The sequence below is a fragment of the Mus caroli genome, unplaced genomic scaffold, assembly GCF_978045245.1.
Source record: "Mus caroli unplaced genomic scaffold, Mus_caroli_1 scaffold_5, whole genome shotgun sequence".
Classification (NCBI taxonomy): domain Eukaryota; kingdom Metazoa; phylum Chordata; class Mammalia; order Rodentia; family Muridae; genus Mus; species Mus caroli.
The window spans coordinates 74,582,913-74,605,157 of NW_028227260.1; positions in this window are offsets into that span (position 1 = coordinate 74,582,913).

The window sequence follows — 22,245 nt, forward strand, 5'->3', positions numbered from 1 at the left end:
AATGGAATCACCAACCCACCTACAAAATTTTCGGCCCAAAATTGCTCCTGTCTGAAGGAAGTGAAGGGACAAAAATGGAGCAGAGAATGAAGGAAAGGCTATCCAGTGACCAGCCCAACTTGGGGTCCATCCCATGGACAGGCACCAATCCCTGACCCTATTACTGATGCTATGTTGTGTGGGACCATGAAAGGCAGCATGTTTTCTGGTCAAGTAAGGTTTAAACCCCAGAGACCCAGCAGGTGTTCCTGCAAGGTACAGAAGGCTGTTTGCCATGCTCCCAGATACTAGGCTCCTGACACAAGGCCCTAGCTCTCCATATTTCTGTGGCCATCAGTCAGTCACGTAGGGCAACGCCCCAAGCCCCTGATATTCTGTCTGGACTCCACCCCCACAGTTACCTGGCAACAGCCAGGTAGGCCTGGCCCACTATAAAAGGGGCTGCTACTCCCCTCCTCCCTCTAACTCTCTTACTCTTGCCTCTCTCTCTCTTCCCCTCTTGCTCCCCCTTTCTCCGTGTTCCCTCCCCCACTCTCTCTATGTGGCCATGGTCAGCCTCTACTTCTCAACTCTCTCCCTCTCTCTGCCTTTCTCTGCATCTACTACCCCTCTTAACTCCCCTTCAAGCCATGACAAATGCCTTAAAACCATGGACTGCCTCTTCTCATCGGGACCCGCCGAGCAAGCCAGAGACAATCTCCTTCCTAAGGGAACCAGCCAGAGAGCTCTCCTCCTCCCCTTTTCCCTTTGGCCCTGGTCCAGAGCCAGCCCCGCAGGCCCTCACTCTGTTCTCAGCTCTTCTGCGGTGCATCTTTGGTGCCCAAGAGCCTGAGAAGCTGTCGTCCTCGGCCTCCAGAGCATCCTACGGACCCCAAAGCCAGCTCTTCCACAGCACCCAGTGGCATCTGTAGTGCCCGAGAGTCAGAGCCAACACTGGCAGTTCTGAGGAGACCACAGACTGTGCCTTCCTACTTCCGGAGTGGGGTCTTGTGGCTTCTCACAGCCTGACACCTGCCCACAGTGGCATGGGGTGTGTCCAGTCAAACTTCCCACATCTGCCTCCATGAGCGGCCCTAGCCCTGTGGAGGGCCAGATGCAGGACACCATTTTAACCCACAGTGTTGTTGCTTGCAGACAGGAACCTAGCATGCCTGTCCTCTAAGAGGCTCTACTCAGCAGCTGACAGAGATGGAGGTCGGAGAACTCTATGAAAGAGTTAGCACTGGCATTGAAGGAACTGAAGGAGGATGGTGATTCCACAGGTAGACCAGTAGTGTCAACTAACCCGGACCCCTGGAAGCTCTCAGAGACTGAGCCACCAACCAAAGAACCTGCACAGGCTTGTTGGAAGTTCCTGGCACATATGCAGCAGAGGCTACCATATCTGGCCTCAGTGGGAGAAGATGTGCCTAATCCTGTAGAGACTTGATGCACCAGAGTGGGCAGAAACATAGGGGACATCCTCTCAGAGGTGAAGGGGAGGGGGGTAAGAACCCTGTTAGGGGGACTGGGAGAGGCAGCATTTGAGGTGCAAATAAATAAAATAATTAATTTAAGAAAAGAACACAGAAAGCCTCCAATAGACTTCATATAACTCTTTGACTAGAATTTGACCCTGTGGCCACTCTTGGCTGCAAGGGAAGGTGGGAAAATGGAATGAAGATTCCCATCATTCTGTACCTAGAACAGTGAAAGCTGATGCCTTGAACAACCTCTAAAGGTTGTTAGTGTAGAAAACAGGGAAGGATGTACAATATTCCATGAACATGAAGGATGTACAATATGCTCCAACAGACTTCTCCAAAAATGTTTTGAAGAATGGCACCTTGACAGAACACTCCAAAGCCCCACATTCCTGGACAGTGGGGTGATTGCCTATGCTATACTGTTGTTAATATCCTCGTTAGCTCACAGTCCTAATTACAATGTTTCTGCAGGTTGAAATGCTAAATACGTCATTCCTAGCATGGTAAATGTGATTTTCTAAAAAAGGATCTTGATAGAGATTATGAAGATGTACCCAGCAGAGGTACTGTAAAGTTATATTCCTAACAGCAGGAAATAGAGCAACCTAGATCCTTCTTGACACTGGGGACTAACACTCTTATTTTCCTTCATCAGTCTTATATTGTGGGAAGAAAAAAAAAAAAGAACCTTGTTTTCATTTGCATATTTATTACCTTTTATTCATCATATTTATTCAAGGTTTGTTCCCCCTTTTAGTTATGATTAAAAAATGGAAATAATTTCAGCCTTTGGGAAATGATTGCACTACAGTAGTCTGCTCTTGGGCTGTTCTGGTTAATCACAGCAAGTCTGCATTAGGCTGAGCTGTTCAGCTGGAGCTCTTGCTTGACACTGTCTCCTAGGCAAAGCACGAAGTGTATTGATTAATAGTGTCTCTGTATAACCAGGAGTGCAGAGAGGTTCAGGGCAGTTTGACCCAGCTTGTCTGTATTCTTTATTGGTAAAGTGAGATTGAAGTGCTGCTCCTGGCCTTGAAGTGCTGTCTGCCACCACTCTCATCCCCACGTGCCTCTCCTTCCTCAGAGATCTGCTGGTCCCACAGCAGGGATCCACCTATATTACCAGCAACATAGAAACAACCTCGGCAAAGTCTTCATTTGAATCTTCCACTTCCAAAGGATCCTCTCCACAAGTCAGTGGGTCCTGATCCAGAAGATATTTGGCCCAGCCTTTACAGATAACAGGCCAAGAAAGATCCCACATCTGACCCCTCGAGACCCTCTGCTGGGAGTTAGCTGTTCTGATGCCTAGCCTGACTTTCTTAGCAGTGCCTCCTTTCTTTGTATAGATATATAAGCGGTTGTGAATTCGGGGACTTGGGGGAGGGGTTGTTCTGACTTTTGGATGCAAGGATTGAACCCTTGTGCATGCTAGGCACGAGCTCTGTCACCAAGCTACATGCTACACCCACCGCCCTGAAGCCTATTTAAGTTGCTGAAGCAGTTAAGACTGGATTTTTTGCAAATGCTGGGTGGCCACCAGGAAGAAAAGGCATATTGTCTGCTAGATGGGTTTCTTTCAAGTAAGCTATTAAATACGACAGACAAACCATATTATTAACTGGATCCCCCATCATATTTTGCCTTTGTACATTTCAATGCCATTTTATTCAGATTGTTTTGGTCTCAAATTCTACCCATTTAAGTATTTTGACCTTTGGTTTTGCATAATTTGCATCTGTGTTATATTTTTTCCTATTCTCTTACACTGACCTTTGTGTGACAGTGTGATTCTTTCAAATGCCACAAAACTGACTTTTCTAATGTAATCTGTAAGGTCCTATTTTTAAATACATAAATTTTATTTTTAAATATCAATCCATTTCTTTTTTCCTAACATAATGGTTTTTTACTAATCATTTGGGAATTTCACATACTGCACCCCAATATCATATACTTCCCAGCTCACCCAGGTCCCTCCACCCTTCTGACTTCCCCAACCTCCCCCAAAAAAGAAAGAAAGAAATTAAAACAAACAAACAAAAAAACCCACAAGTCCAACTCCTGTTGCCTATATACTAGTTGGAGCATGGTCAAACTCTCACTACATTTTATCATCCTTATAACAATTTTTAAACGTTCTCTTCAGTGCCTTTCTGTCCAGGCTTCTGTGTCCCTCTTTTCCTTTTTAAAAATTAATAGTATATTTACATCCCAAATGCTGCCCCCTCCAGGTTCCCCCTCTTAGAGTTCCTCTTCCTTCCCCTTTGCCTCTCAGAGGGCAGCATCCCCCATTCCTCCCACTCTGGTGCATCAAGTCTCTAGAGGATTAGGCACACCCTCTCCTACTGAGACCAGACAAGGCAGCCCTCTGCTACATATGTTCCAGGGCCTTGGACCAGCCTGTGTACGCTCTTTGGTTGGTGGTTCAGTCTCTGGGAGCTCTGTTGGGTCTGGGTTAGTTGATACTGCTATTCTTCCTATGTGGTTGCCATCCCCTTTAGTTCCTTCAGTCCTTCCTCTGACTCTTCCACAGGGGTCCTGGACCTCAGTCCAATGTTTGGCTATAAGTATCTGCTTCAGTCTCAATCAGCTGCTGGTAGAGCTTCTCAGAAGACAGCCATGCTAGGCTCCTGTGTGCAAGCACAACATGGCATCAGTAATAGTGCCAGGGATTGGTGCCTGCCCATGGGATGAGTCACAATTGGGACGGTCACTAGTTAGCCATTCTTTCATTCTCTGCTCCATTTTTTGTACTTGCATTTCTTTTAGACTGGAACAATTCTGGGTCAGACATTTTGTAGGTGGGTTGGTGTCCCCATTCCTTCCCTGGGGGTCCTGTCTGGCTACTGGAGGTGGTCTCTTCAGGTTCATATCCCCCCTGTTGGGCATTTCAGCTAAGGTCATCCATATTGAGTCCTGGGAGCCTCCCCCATCCCAGGTCTCTGGGATTTTCCAGGTGTCCCCCCACCCCACCCTGGCCTTCCATCCCCCACCTCCCCACCCCCAACCCTTCCACCCCAGGCAGCTAAATATTTCCATTCATTCTCCTGGCCCTCTGGGCCTCTCTCCTGTCTATTCCCATACCTAATCCTGCCCCTCTTATCCTCTCCCCTCTCACATCCAAGTCCTTCCCTCCCTCTGCCTCCCATGATTATTTTGTTCTCCTTTCTAAATGGGATTGAAGCATCCTCACTTGGGCCTTCCTTCTTGTTTATCTTCTTTGGGTCTGTGGGGTGTAGCATGGGTATCCTGTATTTTTGGTTAATATCCACTTATCAGTGGAACATACCATGCATGTCCTTTGGGGTCTGGGTTACCTCAGTCAGGATGATATTTTGTAGTTCCATGCATTTGCCTGCAAAATTCATGATGTCTGTTTTTAATAGCTGAATAATATTCCATTGTGTAAATGGACCACATTTTCTGTATCCATTCTTTGGGTGAGGGACATCTGGGTTGCTTCCAGCTTCTGGTTATTATGTAAAAGTCTACTTTTACATAATATCAAAACTACTTCATTAAGCTCATTATATTTCATCCCTTTGCTATTTTAGATGATTCCCTGTCCTTTTGTTTGATGTATTTTTTCTCAGTTTTTGTTTTGTTTTTATCAATCATCTTCATTATTTTGGAGCCCATAGACAATTCCCTTTGGAGCTAATAAGTATGATCTTTAAGCACTCTTAGTCTGGAGAGAACAAATACAAGATTTATAGACTGGTCTGTGTGTGTGTGTTTCTTGTGTGTAAAGCAAGCGTGCTTGTTCAGTGATTTTAATGGAGGCTTGTCTTAGTCAGGGTTTCAATTCCTGCACAAACATCATAACCAAGAAGCAAGTTGGGGAGGAAAGGGTTTATTGAGCTTATACTTCCCACATTGCTGTTCATCACCAAAGTATGTCAGGACTGGAACTCAAGCAGGTCAGGAAGCAGGAGCTGATGCAGAGGTCATGTAGGGATATTTCTTACTGGATTGCTTCTCCTGGCTTGCTCAGCTTGCTTTCTTATAGAACCCAGGACTACCAGCCCAGAGATGGTCCCACCCACAAGGGGACCTCCCCCCTTGATCACTAATTGAGAATATGCCTGGATCTCGTGGAGGCATTTTCCCAACTGAAGCTCCTTTCTCTGTGATAACTCCAGCTTGTGTCAAGTTGACATACAAAAACAGCCAGTACAATTGACCCCTTGTCAACTTGACACACAAACATATGACCAGTAAGCCTCAACCCTTACTTTCTTATTCATCCCCAAGATCTACATAACTTTAAAAGTCCCACAGTCTTTACACAATCTTTACACATTAAAAGTTCAATCCCGCTGGGCGGTGATGGCGCACACCTTTCATCCCAGCACTTGAGAGGCAGAGGCAGGCAGATTTCTGAGTTCGAGGCCAGCCTGGTCTACAAAGTGGGACAGCCAGGGCTACACAGAGAGAAACCCTGACTCGAAAAACAAAACAAATAAAAGTTCAATCCCTTTAAAATATCCAATATCTTTTAAAATTCAAAATCTTTTAAAATTTCAGTCTCTTAACTGTGGGCTCCACTAAAATACCTTCTTACTTCAAGAAGGAAAAATGTCAGGGTACAGTCACAATCAAAAACAAAATCAAACTCCAACCGTCCAATGACTGGGATCCACTCTGGATCTTCTAGGCTCCTCCAAGGGCTTGGGTTACTTCTCCAGCTCTACCCTTTGTAGAACACACATTGTCTTCTAGGCTCCAGCTGCCTGTACTCCACTGCTGCTGCTGTTCTTGGTGGTCATCCTATGATACTGGCATCTCCAAAACGCTGCTGTCTTCCGCTGTAACTAGGCTTCACCAATAGCCTCTCATAGGCTCTCTTCATGGTGCTAAGCCTCAACTCTTTTGCATGACCCCTTCAGTCCTGGGACATCAATTGCAACTGAGGCTGCACCTTCACCAATGGCCTTCTATGGCCTCTCACGATGCCAAGCCTCAACTGCTCTTCATGATCCCTTCATGCCTTCAAAACCAGTACCACCTGGGTGACTCTTACACATTACTAAGTACAGCTACAGCCCAAGGTACAACCTTGGCTATCTCTGGAACACGGTCTCTTTGTGCTCTCAGAAAACACTTCCCAGAAGATTTCACCTCAATCATGCTTGTCTTTCTTAATCATTACTGATTTCTTAGTTCCAACCAGCATCAATAGTCCCAGTAATGCAAAGGTTTTGCTTTAGTAGTTCTGGTATCTTGTTAATCACAGCTGATTCTTCAACCCCAGCTAACCAAAACCACAGAATCTTCACAATCAAAATAGCAATGGCCCTGATAAGAGCCTTTAATCTTCCCTCTGGAATTTCACAAGCCAGGCCTCCATCTTCTGCACTGTTCTCAACATTATCTTCCAAGCTCCTACACAACATCCCACAGAACTCCTAACACCGGATGGATCTTCTAGTCCAAAGTTCCAAAGTCCTTCCACAGTCTTTCCCAAAACATGGTCAGGTTGTCACAGGAAGACCCTACTATGCTGGTGCCAATTTGCCTTAGGGTTTCTATTCCTGCACAAACATCATGACCAAGAAGCAAGTTGGGGAGGAAAGGGTTTATTCAGCTTATACTTCCATACTGTTGTTCATCACCAAAGGAAGTCAGGACTGGAACTCAGACAGGTCAGGAAGCAGGAGCTGATGCAGAGGCCACGAAGGGATGTTTCTTACTGGCTTGCCTCCCCTGGCTTGCTCAGCCTACTCTCTTATAGAACCCAAGACTACCAGCCCAGGGATGGTCCCACCCACAAGGGGCCCTCCCCCCTTGATCACTAATTGAGAAAATGCCCCACAGCTGGATCTCATGGAGGCACTTCCCAACTAAAGCTCCTTTCTCTGTGATAAGGCCAAAAGTTGACTCCTTCAGGTGTTGGTCCCCACCTTCTATCTTATTTGAGATATGCACTAAAGATTTACTGATCAATAAATTCCAAAGAACCAACATGATATTTGTAGCCTACCCCCAGCCTTGAGCAGGCTGATTCAAACCTTGCTGCCACTGTGAATGAGAGCACCTTGGGTGGAGCCTTCCGACCTAGATGGTTCTATGGCTCTGTCACCTGCGCTGCTCTTCTCTCTCCTTTCCTCCCTTACAGCTCCGGCATCCCACTCAGGAACCCAGTTCATGTGGCCGCAGGTGGCTACAGATATTACTCATTGACATAAGAAATATTTCTTGGTTAAGTGGCTTCTGAAAGACCCTTCATTATAAGCAGTTTGGTGCTGAAATTTGTAGTTTGGAAGTTGAGACCCAACTATATTGCTCGTGGGTACCCAGTTTGTCCCAAGGCTCTTATTCTTCCAATCCCCACTGACATCTGGATTGAACAATACCAGACGGACTACATATTGTGTGGCTCCAGTATGTCCAGCTCTAACTAATACAAAGACAGGAAATCAAGCTTGGATACCTCTTGGCCCAACTGATGGTCCTAATGCAGCATGTTTGCCTACGAGGCCTAAAAGGCTCAGGTAGGAGAAGCAACCTGAGAGTGCAGGCTGGACAGCTTCTGTAGAAACAGGGTTTCTTGTTTGTCACTACATTTGCATCTGGCTTTATGTGGAGTCTGGGGATTAAATTCAAGTTCCTACACTCCAATGGCGAGTGCTGTACCAATAAAGGCAGCTCCAGCTGGTTTTGTTTTAAAAAACAACAAAAAAATGTTTCTATGGAGTCCAAGTTTCTCCTTATCTTGCAATCCTCCTGCCTCTGCCTCCTAGAGTGCTGGGATTACAGAGATGTGACACCACTCTCAAAGTACTTTGATAGCAAAAAAGGCTATGAAAACCCTACTAGATCATGGCAAAGATTTCAGGAGCCAACTTTACAGCAACCACAGCTACAATGACATGAACATTAGTGTACATAATTGGAGTGGGCTAAGACAAAAACAAGTTGGAACCTGTGGGCTGATAATATTACCAAAAAAAGAAACCTGCATTATTTAGCTTTTAAAACTTCATTTTAAAAGGATTTTATGGCACTGTTAAATAAAATATTTAATCAGAACAACAGTATTTTTGATGTTGGCAATTGAACCTATGTCCTCATATACTGAAGCACAAATTCTATCTTAGCAATACATCCAAGCCTTGTAGCAAAAATAATTAATTTTAAAAAAGCATCCCAGGCCTGTATTGTCTGCTTGTCAGCACTTTAAAAATGAAATAATATCCTTTAGTTCTTTGCTAGTCAGCCAAGTTGAGTTCATATTTACTTTCTTCCCTCATTGTTAATAGGTTTTAGATTTAGATATGGATGAATTATTTGGCCTCTTAAAACTGCCTTTTGTAGATTTTACATCTTTCCCAAATTTTAGCCATTTGAATAGTTTACTCCTTTATTGTCATAGTATATTTTTGTTGGAGTCTTTTCAAGGCATGTGAACCAACAGAGACAAGCAAAGGGCTCAGCCTTTGGTTTCTTTGTTTATTTTTGTTTTGTTTTGTTTTGTTTTGAGGCAGGGTTTCTGTATGTAGCCCTGGCTGTCCTGGAACTCACTCTGTAGGCCAGGCTGGCCTCAAACTCAGAAATCTGCCTTCCTCTGCCTCCCAAGTGCTGGTATTAAAGGCATACGCCACCACTCCCGGCTAGCCTTTGGTTTCTTATCAGTAAGACATGGATAGTAAGAATTCCTGTCTTAGAGGGTTATAAGTCAAAAGTGGGTGACTAGTGCCTGCCATACAGATGTATCTACAACTGGCTATTACAAAATTGGGAACAATAATTTGACAGGTCTTACAAGTCAGCACTAGACAATATCTTTCCCCCAAGTCTAGCTGTGACTCCATTTTCTCCTGGTTGTTTATGCTACAGAGAAGTATGTGAAGGCAAGTGTCTCTGCTTCCTTGGAGCTGAGTACTTGGTAGTTTGGGCTCCACCTGTCTTAGTCTGCACACTAGCTCCCTAACTCACTAGCCATGTAATGTTAGAGCAGCTGTTTGAGCCCTCTCATCTTGTCTGCCATCCCTGGATACAACACAGTGGCAGGGGAGAACCAACTTCGCCAAGTTGTCCTGTGACCTCCACATTTGTACACATATATAAATAAAATGTAAAAGGTGGACACATGTGTAGGCCAGAGGACAACTTGCAGGAGCCATTTCTTCTGCCCTGTGTGTCCTGGGCATTGAACTCATGTCAGGCAAGCACTGAGTCAATCTCACTGGCCCATTAAAAATAATTTTTAAATGGTTGACAAATGTAGCTACTTGTAGATAGTTAGGTCTTCCTGGAGTGTCAAGGTTTTCATTCTGCAGATAGCATTTTCTGAAGCTCAGAAAATGTAACTACCTTCTTTGTATCTGCCATCTTTGCTGCTCTGACCTAGAACAGCAAGTGCCCCTATCTATACTGGCGCCAACGCTGTAGTCTCGGTGTGGCTCATCTCTTTCATACTTCTCTCTCTTCTACCTCGGAAAGCTGCGGGTCCTCCGGGCCTGGCCTTAGGGGAAAGTAATTATCCCTGGACTGGTGGACTCTGTTTGCTTGGGTCCAACATTCCTGAGTCTCTGTGGCTTAGGGGAGGAAGATAAGCTGCCCCAGGCCACCTGAGGGAGGGGGTTCTGGTCAATTTTCTGGCTCCCATTATCTCTGTAGCAGCAGCTGCAGGCAGGTAAGTGCAATGTGTGACTCACTAGTGACAGGACTCCATGATTGGGTGGGGTACGAAGGATCCCAGAACCAGGTGCTGCTGCTTGAAGCAGCTGCCTCAAGCTGGGGCCTCTCTGTGGGAGCTGGCTACAAGGGCAGACCCACCCTTAGGCCCAGACCTGGACCCTCTCTGAGTTGGACCCTCATGGTTACAGCAGCCCACCACTGTGTGAGCATCTAAGTGTGCAAAGCTCTGCTCGGGAGCCCAGGCTCCACTTAACGTTCTATTCCTAATCCTTGTTTTTCTACCCAGTTATCTCACGGTAAAATCTCCAGGTGTCTCCACAGACCCAGTCATGGATCTCTCTCTCTCTCTCTCTCTCTCTCTCTCTCTCTCTCTCTCTCTCTCTCTCTCTCTCTCTCTCTCTCTCTCTCTCTCGATTTTCTTGTGAACTGCCCCCGACAAACCCCAACAAAGTGGTACTATCACAACACTCAGTTGCCAGGCACCTAGGACTCTTTCTTGTACATGATTCAGACTTCATTAGAACCTCACCTCTCTTTGAGTACTGTCCAGGGCTTCCCTCACTTTCATAGGAATTCCCAAACTTCTACAGCTCTGTTTGTTCTATACATGAGAATCCCAGATTTGAATACCTCCCGAGATTTAACATACAAGCCATCGTTCCTACTGGCCAACCCGGTCTACTTTCCTTCATGGGTATGGGGGTCAATATTAGCCAACAAGAAGAGTGTGTCCACGCCCAACAGTGGTCACTGTGCAGCACTGGCCTGATTGATCTCATCTTAAACCCACCATAATTCCCTGAGGTAGGTTCCAAGAATCCCAACTAGCAGATGAGAAGACTCAGGTTGGACAAATAAATGAGATCTTTCTTTTTAGGAGAGTAGTATTTAAAAAAAAATCACTTGTAGTGTGATGGGGAACAAGGAGATGTGTTCCACTGTTTTGTGTTACTCCCCTTCCCACTCCTGCCTCAAACACTTAAGATAATCCACTTAGAAAAAATGCACTTCACTTTATGGCTTCAGAGGTTCCCATCTATGACCAAGTAGTTCTGATGCTTTGGGGGTCTGCCAGGAAACAGCTTGCAGCCACAAAGTAAACAAGGGGAAAAGAGAGCGAGTCCTGCTGAGGGAAGCCCCTCAATAACCTAACCCTCAGAGGCAGGCTGATTTCTGAGTTCGAGACCAGCCTGGTCTACAGAGTGAGTTCCAGGACAGCCAGGGCTACACAGAGAAACCTGTCTCGAAAAACCAAAAAACCAAAACTGACCTTCTGCCTCAACCTTCTGAGTGCTAGGATTATACGAATGATTTACATGGAGCTGGGGATCAAAGCCCAAGCTTCATGCATATAAATATTCCACCAGTTGAGCTACATCCTCGGGCCTGGCAATCAGGATTTCATTCTGTAGCCCTGGTTGGCCTTGACTCACAGAAATCTGCCCTTTTTCTCTCTAGTGCTAGGATTAAAAGTGTTCAGCGCCATGCCCATCCCTAGCAATCTTTTAAAACTATGAAGTAGTTTTGGCTTTCTCTTCTGGCTCTAAAAGGAAATACTTTGCAGAAATAGTTCCCGAGTCTTCCAGGTTGTTTCTAGTTCCATGCTGACAGACACTGCTTCCAGCCCCCATTTTCACTGCTAATGCACTTTTCCTTAATCGTGACTCTGGCGTCTGGTGGTAATGCCTACTTCTCAACTGCTGTAGCCCAGAAGCCAGTGGTAGTGTGAGGAACAGTCTCTGTACCTCTCAGTGAGTTGCGAAAGAAGCCACTACATGCTACAGTCTAGACCTCTCACTCCCTGTCTGGTTCATCATTGTGTTTAGTTCTAAAAGGTGGTAGGCAGGGCTGGAAAGTTGGCTCAGCAGATAAGAGCATTTGAGGCTCTTACAGTGAACCCTAGGTTCAAATCCCAGCATCCACATGGTGGCTCACAACCATCTGTAACACCAGTTCCAGGGGATCTGTTGTCCTGTCTGACCTGTGCGGGCACCAAGCACACATATATGCAGAGGAAACACTCACACATAAAATGAATAGGAAACACTCACATATAAAATGAATAAACTCTAACTGCACCCCCTCCAAAAAGAAACTAAGAAAGAGTGTGGCTCTCAGTGTGGCTCCTGGAACCACACTCCAAATGTTAGGCCTCTGCCCAGGGAAGGCCCAAGTCTAAACAGAACGAAGTTGTTGGAGTCAGAATAACAAAGCTTACAAAACATTCCCTCCACTCTTCTCGTGCGTAAAGCACTCGAGAACGTGAAGTGTGGGTCTCTGTTTCTGTCTAACTCCACTGGCCGTCAGATTCATTTCAAGGCTGCTCGTGGTTTCACACGGTTTTCTGTCGATCTCACTATTTTCATGGGTTTTGCATCTTTTCCTCTAAGCTCATGGAATACTTTAGTGAAAATTATGAAGTGTTTTACTGGGGGTTGCAAAGTCCAATTTTCCTCGTATTCTTTTTTTTTTTTTTTAAACAAAGTCATCTGTAGCTTCAGGATCCTCATAAATACATACCGTTTTGTTGTTGTTGACACCTGCTCCCATAGTCCTTTTGGTGAGGAATTCATCATTCCCAAAGCAATCCATACGCTTCTCCACTCACATCTACCCGTGCAGTTCCCTCTGGCACAAACCCGCTTCATTTTTGGCCATTAGCAATTCAAGAACGAGATATGTTCAACCCGCTACCTTGTTTTGAGCCTGGGGGACACTGACTCCATTCTTTTTATTAGTTATTTTATTGATTTACATGTGGAATGTTGTCCCCCTTCCTGGTTTTCCTTCCACAAACCTCCCCCCATCCCATCCCCCATCCCATCCCCCATCCCCCTGCTTCTATGAGGGTGCTCCTCCACCTACCTACTCATTCCCACCTCACCGCTCATGCCTCCTCCTATGCTGGGGCATCGAGCCTCCACAGGACCAAGGGCCTCCCCTCCCATTGATGACTGACAAGGCCATCCTCTGCTACATATGCAGCTAGAGCCATGAGTCTCTCCATGTGTACTGTTTGGTTGTTAGTTTAGTCTCTGGGAGCTCTGGGGGTACTGGTTGGTTGATATTGTTGTTTCTCCTATGGGGCTGCAAACCCCTCCAGTTCCTCCAGTCCTTCCCCTAGCTCTTCCATTGGGGTCCTCAGGCTCAGTCTGATGACTGGCTGTGAGCATCTGCATCTGTATTTGTCAGACACTGGCAGAGCCTCTCAGGAGACAGCCATACCAGGCTCCTGTCAGCAAGCACTTCTTGGCATCAGCAATAGTGTCTGGGTTTGATGTCTGTGGACAGAATGGATCCCCAGGTGAGGGCAGTCCCCAGATGGCCTTTCCTTCAGTCTCCACTCCATATTTTGTCCCTGTCTTTCCTTCTGACAGGAACATTTCTGGGTTAAGAATTTTGAGATGGGTGGGTGGCCCCATCCCTCATCTGGGGGCAACGTCTATCTACTGGAGGTGGTCTCTACAGGTTCTATCTCTCCTTTGTTGGTTATTTCAGCTAAAGTCATCCCTGTTGGGTCCTGGTAATGTCTCACTTCTGGGACTTTCTAGTGGCTACCCCCAGTTCCCCATCCCCCACTGCTACACACCTCTGTTCAATTTCCTGACCCTCTGTACTTCTCTCCTGTCTTTTCCCATACCTGATCCTGCCCCCCTTATTCCCTCCCCCGCCTCTCTCCCTCCCAGGTCCCTCCCTCCCTCTGTCTTCTGTGATTATTTTGTTCCCACTTTTACATAGGATTGGAGCATCCACACTTTGGTCTCCCTTCTTCTCAAGCTTCATATGGTCTGTGAGTTGTACTGTGCATTTTTGGTTGCCCTGGCTAGCCTAAAACTTTCTATGTAGACTATGTTGATCCCTGAACTCAGAGATCTGACTGCCTCTTCTGTCAGGGTGCTGGAATTGAAGGGCATATGCCACCACACCCAGCCTGACTCCATTTTTATGAGTACAACCAGTTTAACTTCAATTTTAACAATACGATGAATTTATTTTTGGCATAGGATCTTGCAGTGTAGGTCAGGCTAGCCTCAAAGTAGTAATCCTCCTGCCTCAGATCTTAAGTGCTGGGGTTACAGGATGTGTACCACCATACTAAGCTTCAGTCTGGATATAATTTTATAAAGAATATGTTTCTTTTGAAAGAAATGGGGGCACACACCCTTTAATCACAGCCCTTGGAAGGCAGGGACAGGCAGATCTCTGTGAGTGAAGGTTAGTCTGATCTACATAGCAAGTTTCCAGTCCAGCTAGAGCTATCTAGTGAGACCCTGTCTCAAAAAAAATAAAAATAAAAACAAAAGAATGCATTTCTCAGGCCGGAGTGGATGGGTGGGTGGGGGAGCACCCTCATAGAAGCAGGGGGGATAGGATGGGGGTTTGCAGAGGGGAAACCGGAAAGGGGAATAACATTTGAAATGCAAATAAATAAAATAACTAGTAATAAAAAGAATATATTTCCCTGTACAAATTCAATTCCACTTAATTGGTTGATATCAGTTTTCTTCTAATATAGGGCAAGTAAACTATTTCTAGTATTTTTGTATCTTTTAAACTTTTACTGACATTATTTCAATCTGTAAAATTCCTGTTCCTATAAATGCTACCACATTGAACCTGGCATGGTGGTATACACACTGACTATCCGCAGAGCCAAGCAGAGTTCCAGGATAGTCAGGGCCACACAGAGGAACCTTGTCTCCAAAACAAAACAAAAACAAACAAACAAAAAACAACGACAACGAAACAAAAAACGACTGGCTGGAGAGATGGCTCATTGACTGCTCTTTCAGAGGTCCTGAGTCTAATTCCCAGCAACCTCACAACCATCTAAAGGGATCTGGTGCCCTCTTCTGGTTTGTCTGAGTATAACTACAGTGTACTCATACCCATACAAGAAATAAGAAAAAGCCTTTTTAAAAAAACAAACAAAACAAAAACAGAAGCAAAAAAAAAAAAAAAAAAACCTGCCCACATAATTTATTTTTACAATTTTTAAATTTAGAACAGGGTTTCTCTCCATGTAGCACTGACTTTCCTCAACTTGCTGTTTAAGTGAGGCTGTTGAACCCAGAGGTCAACCTGCCTCTGCTTCCCAGATGCTGGGAGTAAAAGCATATGTCACCACACTTGGCTATTTTTTTAACCATTTGTTAAACGTATTATGAGTGAGCTAGTTTGCTGTATCTATTATAATTTTATGTATTTGAAAAATCTCATCAGCCTAAATTTTGTCAGAACGTGAGTGATTTTTGACGAAAGCAAGTGTGCTCTCATACCTCTGTACATCTAGCCTTACCTGCAACTTTCCACTAACAGCTGTCTCAGCCCGCAGCCCAGACCTCAAGTGCTGGGTAGCTATAGTCCCTGGGAACCACCCTAAGCCAGTGACTCATGGAAATTGGAGGGAAAACACCTCCGGCTTCCTAGTCTCAGATGGGACGACGCTGAGATGCGTTCTATACCTGACTTCTTGTTCCCAAGGAGAGAGGACTGATTTCAGTTGTCCCAAACAGATAATGGTTTTTGATTGACTGACTGATTGATTGATTTGGGGGTTTTTGAGCCAGGGTTTCTCTGTATATCCCTAGCTGTCCTGGGATGTGTTCTGTAGACCAGGCTGGCCTCAAACTCACAGAGTTCACACTATGGGAAACATACCCCTGTACTGAGATGAATTTGTATGTGTGTACATGTGCATGCTGGTGTATGCAGTTGTGAGCATTCATGCAGAGGTCACAAGAGGATGTCAAGTGGCCTCCCAGATTACCTTCTGCCTATTCCTTTGAAATGGTGTTTCTCCCTAAGCGTAGGGCTTGCATTTCTTGGCGAGGCCCCCAGAGAGCCTGCTGTCTCTGGCTCTGTCACAGATGACATTACAGGGATGCACAGAACGCTTGGGTTATAACATGGGTTCTCAGGTCCAAATTCCAGTCCTCAGGATTGTGAAACACACTCTCTTGAGGAGTCATCTCTCCAACACCTCTGATTCCATCTTCTGTCCCACCCTCCAACCTTTCCTTTCTAGAATGGTCTCTCAAACTAATCATACTTAAATTCTCTTTTCAGGGGAATTCCAGACTAAGATTACAAATGCAATTCTATAGTTTTTGCCACTGTCAGTTTAACTTTTATTATTTGAAAATGGTATACATGCCTACAATGTATTTTGGCTGTATCTTACAATGTCACTTTTATTGTTGTTTTTACCAACTCTGCAATATTTTCCATTGTCAACTTTTTTTAATTCTCGGAATAAACACTTGGGTTAAAATGAGTCCAGGCACTGTTTTCATTCAGAACCAATTTTGCCAGGCACTATCTCATGTTATTTCTGCTGGCTGTAGAATACAGCAGAGTCAAAGATGGAAATGTTCAGGAAGCAGGTTAAAGTCATAGGCTTGGTCGGGGTGAAGGCCTTGCTCAGAGCATCCTGCCTCATGTGACCTCCCCATGCATTTTTGTTTTTCCTCCCTTGGCACCTTTCCCCCACCCCCCATATCCTTCCTATTTAATCTACATGACCTAGTAAGAAGTCAGTCTTGCCTGACAAGTGCAAAGTCAGCTCTTCCATCAAATTGGTCCTTGTCTTCCTCGACGGCGATCACAACTCCTGAACTCCCATCACGGGCTACTTTTCCCTCTGGCACTTTTTATTTTCAGTGATTTTTTTTTTTTTAGTTGTTTACATTCCCTCATTAGCAAAGTGGATCTTACTTGGTTTGTGGTGGCATGTGTTTTACTGGGACCTGCTCCTGCTGGACAAGTGCTTTACCACTGAACCATGTCTCCAGTTCTTTTTGATTTTTGAGATAGGATCTCACTAGGTTGCCCAAACAGGCTTTGAACATACAGTTCTCCTGTCTCTGCTAGTAACTGAGCTCACAGACCTGCGTCATCCCAGTTGCCCTCTCCCCCAAGCTGACTTTGCTCCTGCTGACATCCACACAGCAGCTCTTCAATGAGGGTTTAAAGGTAAGCTGAGGATGTGGCTCTGTGGATCAAGTGGTGCAAATGTGAAAATTGAGAGGATTAGAGTTTGGATTCCCAGAATCCATATAAATGTCTAGTGGATGCAGCCAGCCACCTTTATTCCAGGCCTTTGAAGGCAGAGACAAGGTATTGCAGAGCAAGCTAGATAGATAGACTAGCTGTATGGGCCAGCTCTGGATGTAACTGAGAGACTGTGCCTCAATGAGTAAGGTGGAACTTGAGAAAGACTGCTAACATCAACCTTAGGCCTCCTAATGCGTTTGCACATGCACCCCCAAATATATATGCACAGACATTTAAAAGCTGAGCATATGCTTTCATTATAGCAGAGCGAGCCCTACAAAGAATTATCTTCATATGCAGATGAGTAGAATGTTAAGTTAGCTTTTGAGTGAGTTTCCTCTGGAACCTTTAAAGTATACCATACCTTTAACAGTGTCTTCATCTGCTTCCTTCTCTCACAACTACTTGACGCTTAATCATTTTGCTTCACCAGGATATGCCCCATCCCTTTGGGTTTTCTCTAGGCAGTTTGCTTTCCACAGTTAGTGAAATGCAACTGTGTAATTATTAAAAATTGCCTCAAAAGGGGTATGGAGAGGTGGCCCAGTGCTTAAGAACACTTGCTGCTTTTGTAGAGGATCCAGGTTTGGTTCTCAGTACCCACGGTAGCTCACAGTCATCTGTAATTCTAGTTTCAGGACATCCAACATCCTCTTCTGGCCTTGGTGAACATCAGGCACACACATAGTACACATGCATGCATGCAGGCAGGCAATCGTTAGTGCACATAAATTTTTTTAATTGCCTCAGTAATTGAAGATATTTTGGACATTGTCTGAAATAGTGTACTCAAATGTGATGAAGCATAAAGAATCATTCCAAGTCCCATAATGGGAGGCTAGAGAAAGAACTCATCAGTTAACCTCTTCCAGAGGATTCGGGTTTGATTCTCAGCACCCACACAGCAGCTCACAACTGCCTGACCTCCACAGGCATCAAGCATGCACATGGTGCACCAATAGACATGCAGACGTAACACCCAGAAACATAAGATTCAAATAAAAGCAACAAAACTCCCTAACACAGCCAGCCAGGGTGGCATCATATACCTGCAATCCCAGAACTTGGAAGGCTGGAGCAGGAGGATCTCAAGTTCAAGGCCATCTTGGGTGGCATGGTGCAAGGCCAACCTGGACTAGTGTGGCCCTGTCTCAGAAAAAAAACAAGAGAGAGAGAGAGAAAGGGGAAAGAGAAAGAGGCCTGGGCTGGTGACAGGCTCACATCTTTAATATCAGGAGTCAGAGGCAGGCAAATCTCTATGAATTTCAGGCCAGTTCTACATAGTGGGGCCCTATCTCAAAATAAAGCTGGGGGTAGGGAGGGAAAGAGAGGGAGGAAGGAGAGAAATGAAACTAGAATTAGAATCAAGATACATTTTCATCTATTTGGTATCTAATTTTTTTTGAAGTATAACAATCTGTACCAGTGAGCAGTCAAGTCATGCCCAATACTAATATGTATAACACTCCACAAATTGCTGGAGCCAAATCCAGCAATATTTGTAATGGACTTTGAGCACTTCGTTTGGGGGCATAAAGGTATGGCTAAGTGATAAAATTCTTACTGAGTATACATAAGGCCCTGAGTTTGATGCCCTGCATCACAAAACATAAATAAATAGGATGCTCTAATTTTCATTTTCAGAAAATTAGAGAAATATTCAGAAGTTTGGATGCATTAAGTATATACAAAAATAAAAAGAACTTTAGATTTATGACACTTGCGTGGAATTATGCACATGCCATGGGACACAAACCATGCCCTGTAAATGGCAAAGGACAAACTATAGGGGTTCTCTTTTGACCACGTCGGAGCCAGGGCTCAAACTCAGGTTGTCGGACTCAGGGCAGAAAGCACTTTCAACCTAAGCCATCTCACTAACCTTGAAACAAAGAACAAAGTGTAGTGTGTACTACTGGAGACAAGGTCCAATAAATTCCAGTATAGCTAGATTACAGAACATCAAGCAATCATTAAAAATGTCTTGAAAGAAATTTAAAAGCTTGGGAAATTGCTTCTAATAAAATTTTACATGAGAGAGAGTGAGAGAGGGAGAGGAGAGAGGGAGGGGAGGGAGGACAGAGACAGACACTTAAGTTTTTGACACAGTCTTTAAAGCAGCTTTTTACGGAGAGGATTTACTGAACTCCTTGTTTGGCCATTCTGGAAATCCTACTCTTTGTAAGTTGTACAAATTAGTTGTACACATTATTTTCCCATAGATAGAATATGGGACATCCTTTTAAAGTGTCCCTCAGCATGGTGTCATCTTGGCCGTATATTGGTGTTGCAGCCTAGAATCTGACTTGGTAGGTAGTCCACTTTGTGAACCAGAGTGCCTAAATTAGAGGCTATACTCATTTTCTTTGTAATTCTGTAACTATAATTTAAAATCCCTTTTTAGGGTTTATGTGTATGAGGACTTTTCTTGCATGCATGTCTGTATATCATGTGCAACCTGGAACTGGAGTTATGAATGCTTATGAGCCACCATGTAGGTGCTGGGAATCAAAGCCAAGTCCTCTCCAAGAACAAGTACTCTTAACCACTGATTCATGTTTCTTACCCCTTAGCTAGAGTTTTCAAAAAGCATCCTGTGATCAAACATTTAGTTTACATGGAGATAAACAAAAACCTGAATGAGTTAAGCGAACTTCTCAGAGCCTTTAGTAATGAAAATGCTAAATCTGATAAGATACATCTCTAGAAAGAGAGGAATGGCATGCACCGATTCCCAATCTTACTGAGATCGGTGAGCATTTTCTCCCCCCAGTTTGTGAGACTGATGTCTTGCCAAGCACTTTTCGTCTGTTTTACTTGATATTTTCGGCCTGAATCAAAAATACTGGGATGTCAGCCGAGCGGTGGTGGCACACGCCTTTAATCCCAGCACTTAGGAGGCAGAGACAGGTGGATTTCTGAGTTTGAGGCCAGCCTGGTCTACAAAGTGAGTTCCAGGACAGCCAGGGCTATACAGAGAAACCCTGTCTCGAAAAAAAACAAAAACTGGGATGTCAAGGGAAGTACCTATTGACCACTGTGACAGCTGTACACATCAGCCTTCCAGTCATGAAAGCAGTGGCAGGAGAAATGAATGGAGAGTCTTCAGGGAAGTCAACCTTTGCAGATACAACCCCCTGTCCTCACCAGGAGCATCTTGTTGGTACTCCTCCAATAGTCTGGGGTCTAATTCTATTGAAGACTTACCAGGTGCCAGTCAGATTCTTATTAGACAAAAAGTACAGGATTTGTCCTTAGTGTAAAGGGTATAATGGAGAAGGCAGTTATCATCAGGTATCAGAAAAGGTGAGGTGTAGGAATCCACAAGGTGCCACGGTAAGACTTAAAGGCAGACGTTTTAAAAAGAAGAAAAAATGTTTGTTGCCAAGTTTGGTTTATGAAGACAAAAAAAGGGGGGTCAACCAAGAGAGGAAAAGGTGGAGTGGGGTGGGGGTGGAAAGGCAAGGAGGCTTGTGAAAGCATGGCCTATTCAGAAACCCATGTGGCTCACATAGCTATATAGTTAGTATAGGATATACAGCACTGACCAGGGAGTTGGGGATGCAGCTCAGTGGTAGAGCTCTTGTCTGGCAAGTGCAAGGTTCCATCCCCACAGGGAGGGCAAGAGAGACAAAAAGAGGTTTTCCATGACACACTAGTGAGCTGGGTCTTATTCTCAAGATAAAGGGTGATCATTGAAGAACATTCAATCTCAGGATCAGGTTTGACTTTAGAGGGCACTCTCTGGCAGCACTGTATAAAAGAGAATTATGGAGGCTGATCAGAAATTTCAGGACAGAACCAGCCAAGTATGGCTTAAGAAGATGGCTGAGAGTTGACAGTGGCAAGAGACAAGTACGATGGAAGACCTGTATTCCCAGCAAGAGGAAGTCTCAAGTAGGATTATCTAGAGTTCAAGGCTAGCCCAAGATACACAGTGAGACCCTGTCTCAAAACAAAAGACAAACATGGAGATGGGTGACAGAAAACTTGTCTGTTGTGTAAAAACAGGCCACTCAGATTTCTGCCTTGAACTAACACAGGCTATGGCAGAGCCACACAATGAGAAAACAAAACCTAAGGATAATAGGTATAGAAGAGAGTAAAGATTCCCAACTTAAAGGGCCAATAAATATCTTCAACAAAATTATAGAAGAAAACTTCCCTAACCTAAAGAAAGAGATGCCCATGAACATACAAGAAGCCTACAGAACTCCAAATAGACTGGACCAGAAAAGAAATTCCTCCCGACAAATAATAATCAGAAAAACAAATGCACTAAATAAAGATAGAATATTAAAAGCAGTAAGGGAAAAAGGTCAAGTAACATAAAGGTAGAACTATTAGAATTACACCAGACTTCTCACCAGAGACTATGAAAGCCAGAAGATCCTGGACAGATGTTATATAGACCCTAAGAGAACACAAATGCCAGCCCAGGCTACTATACCCAGCAAAACTCTCAATTACCATAGATGGAGAAATCAAGACATTCCATGACAAAACAAAATTACACAATCATCTTTTCACAAATACAGTACTGCAGAGGATAATAGTTGGAAAGTGCCAACACAAGGAGGGAAACTACACCCTAGAAAAACCAAGAAAGCAATCTTCTTTCAACAAACCCAAAAGAAGATAACCACACAAACCTAAGAAATAACATCAAAAGTAATAGGAAGCAACAATCACTACTCATTAATATCTCTTAACATCAATGAACTCAATCCCACAATTAAAAGACACAAAAAAACAGACTTGATATGTAAACAGGACCCAGAATTTTGCTGCATACAGGAAACACACCTCAGTGTCAATGACAGACACTATCTCAGAGTAAAGGGCTGGAAAACAATTTTCCAAGCAAATGGTTCCAAGAAACAAGCTGGAGTAGCCATCCTAATATCGAGTAAAATCAACTTTCAAACAAAAGTTATCAAAAAGGATAAGGAAGGACACTTCATACTCATCAAAGGAAAAATTTACCAAGAACAACTCTCAATTCTGAACATCTATGCTCCAAATGCAAGGGCAGCCACATTCATTAAAGACACTTTACTAAAGCTAAAAGCACACA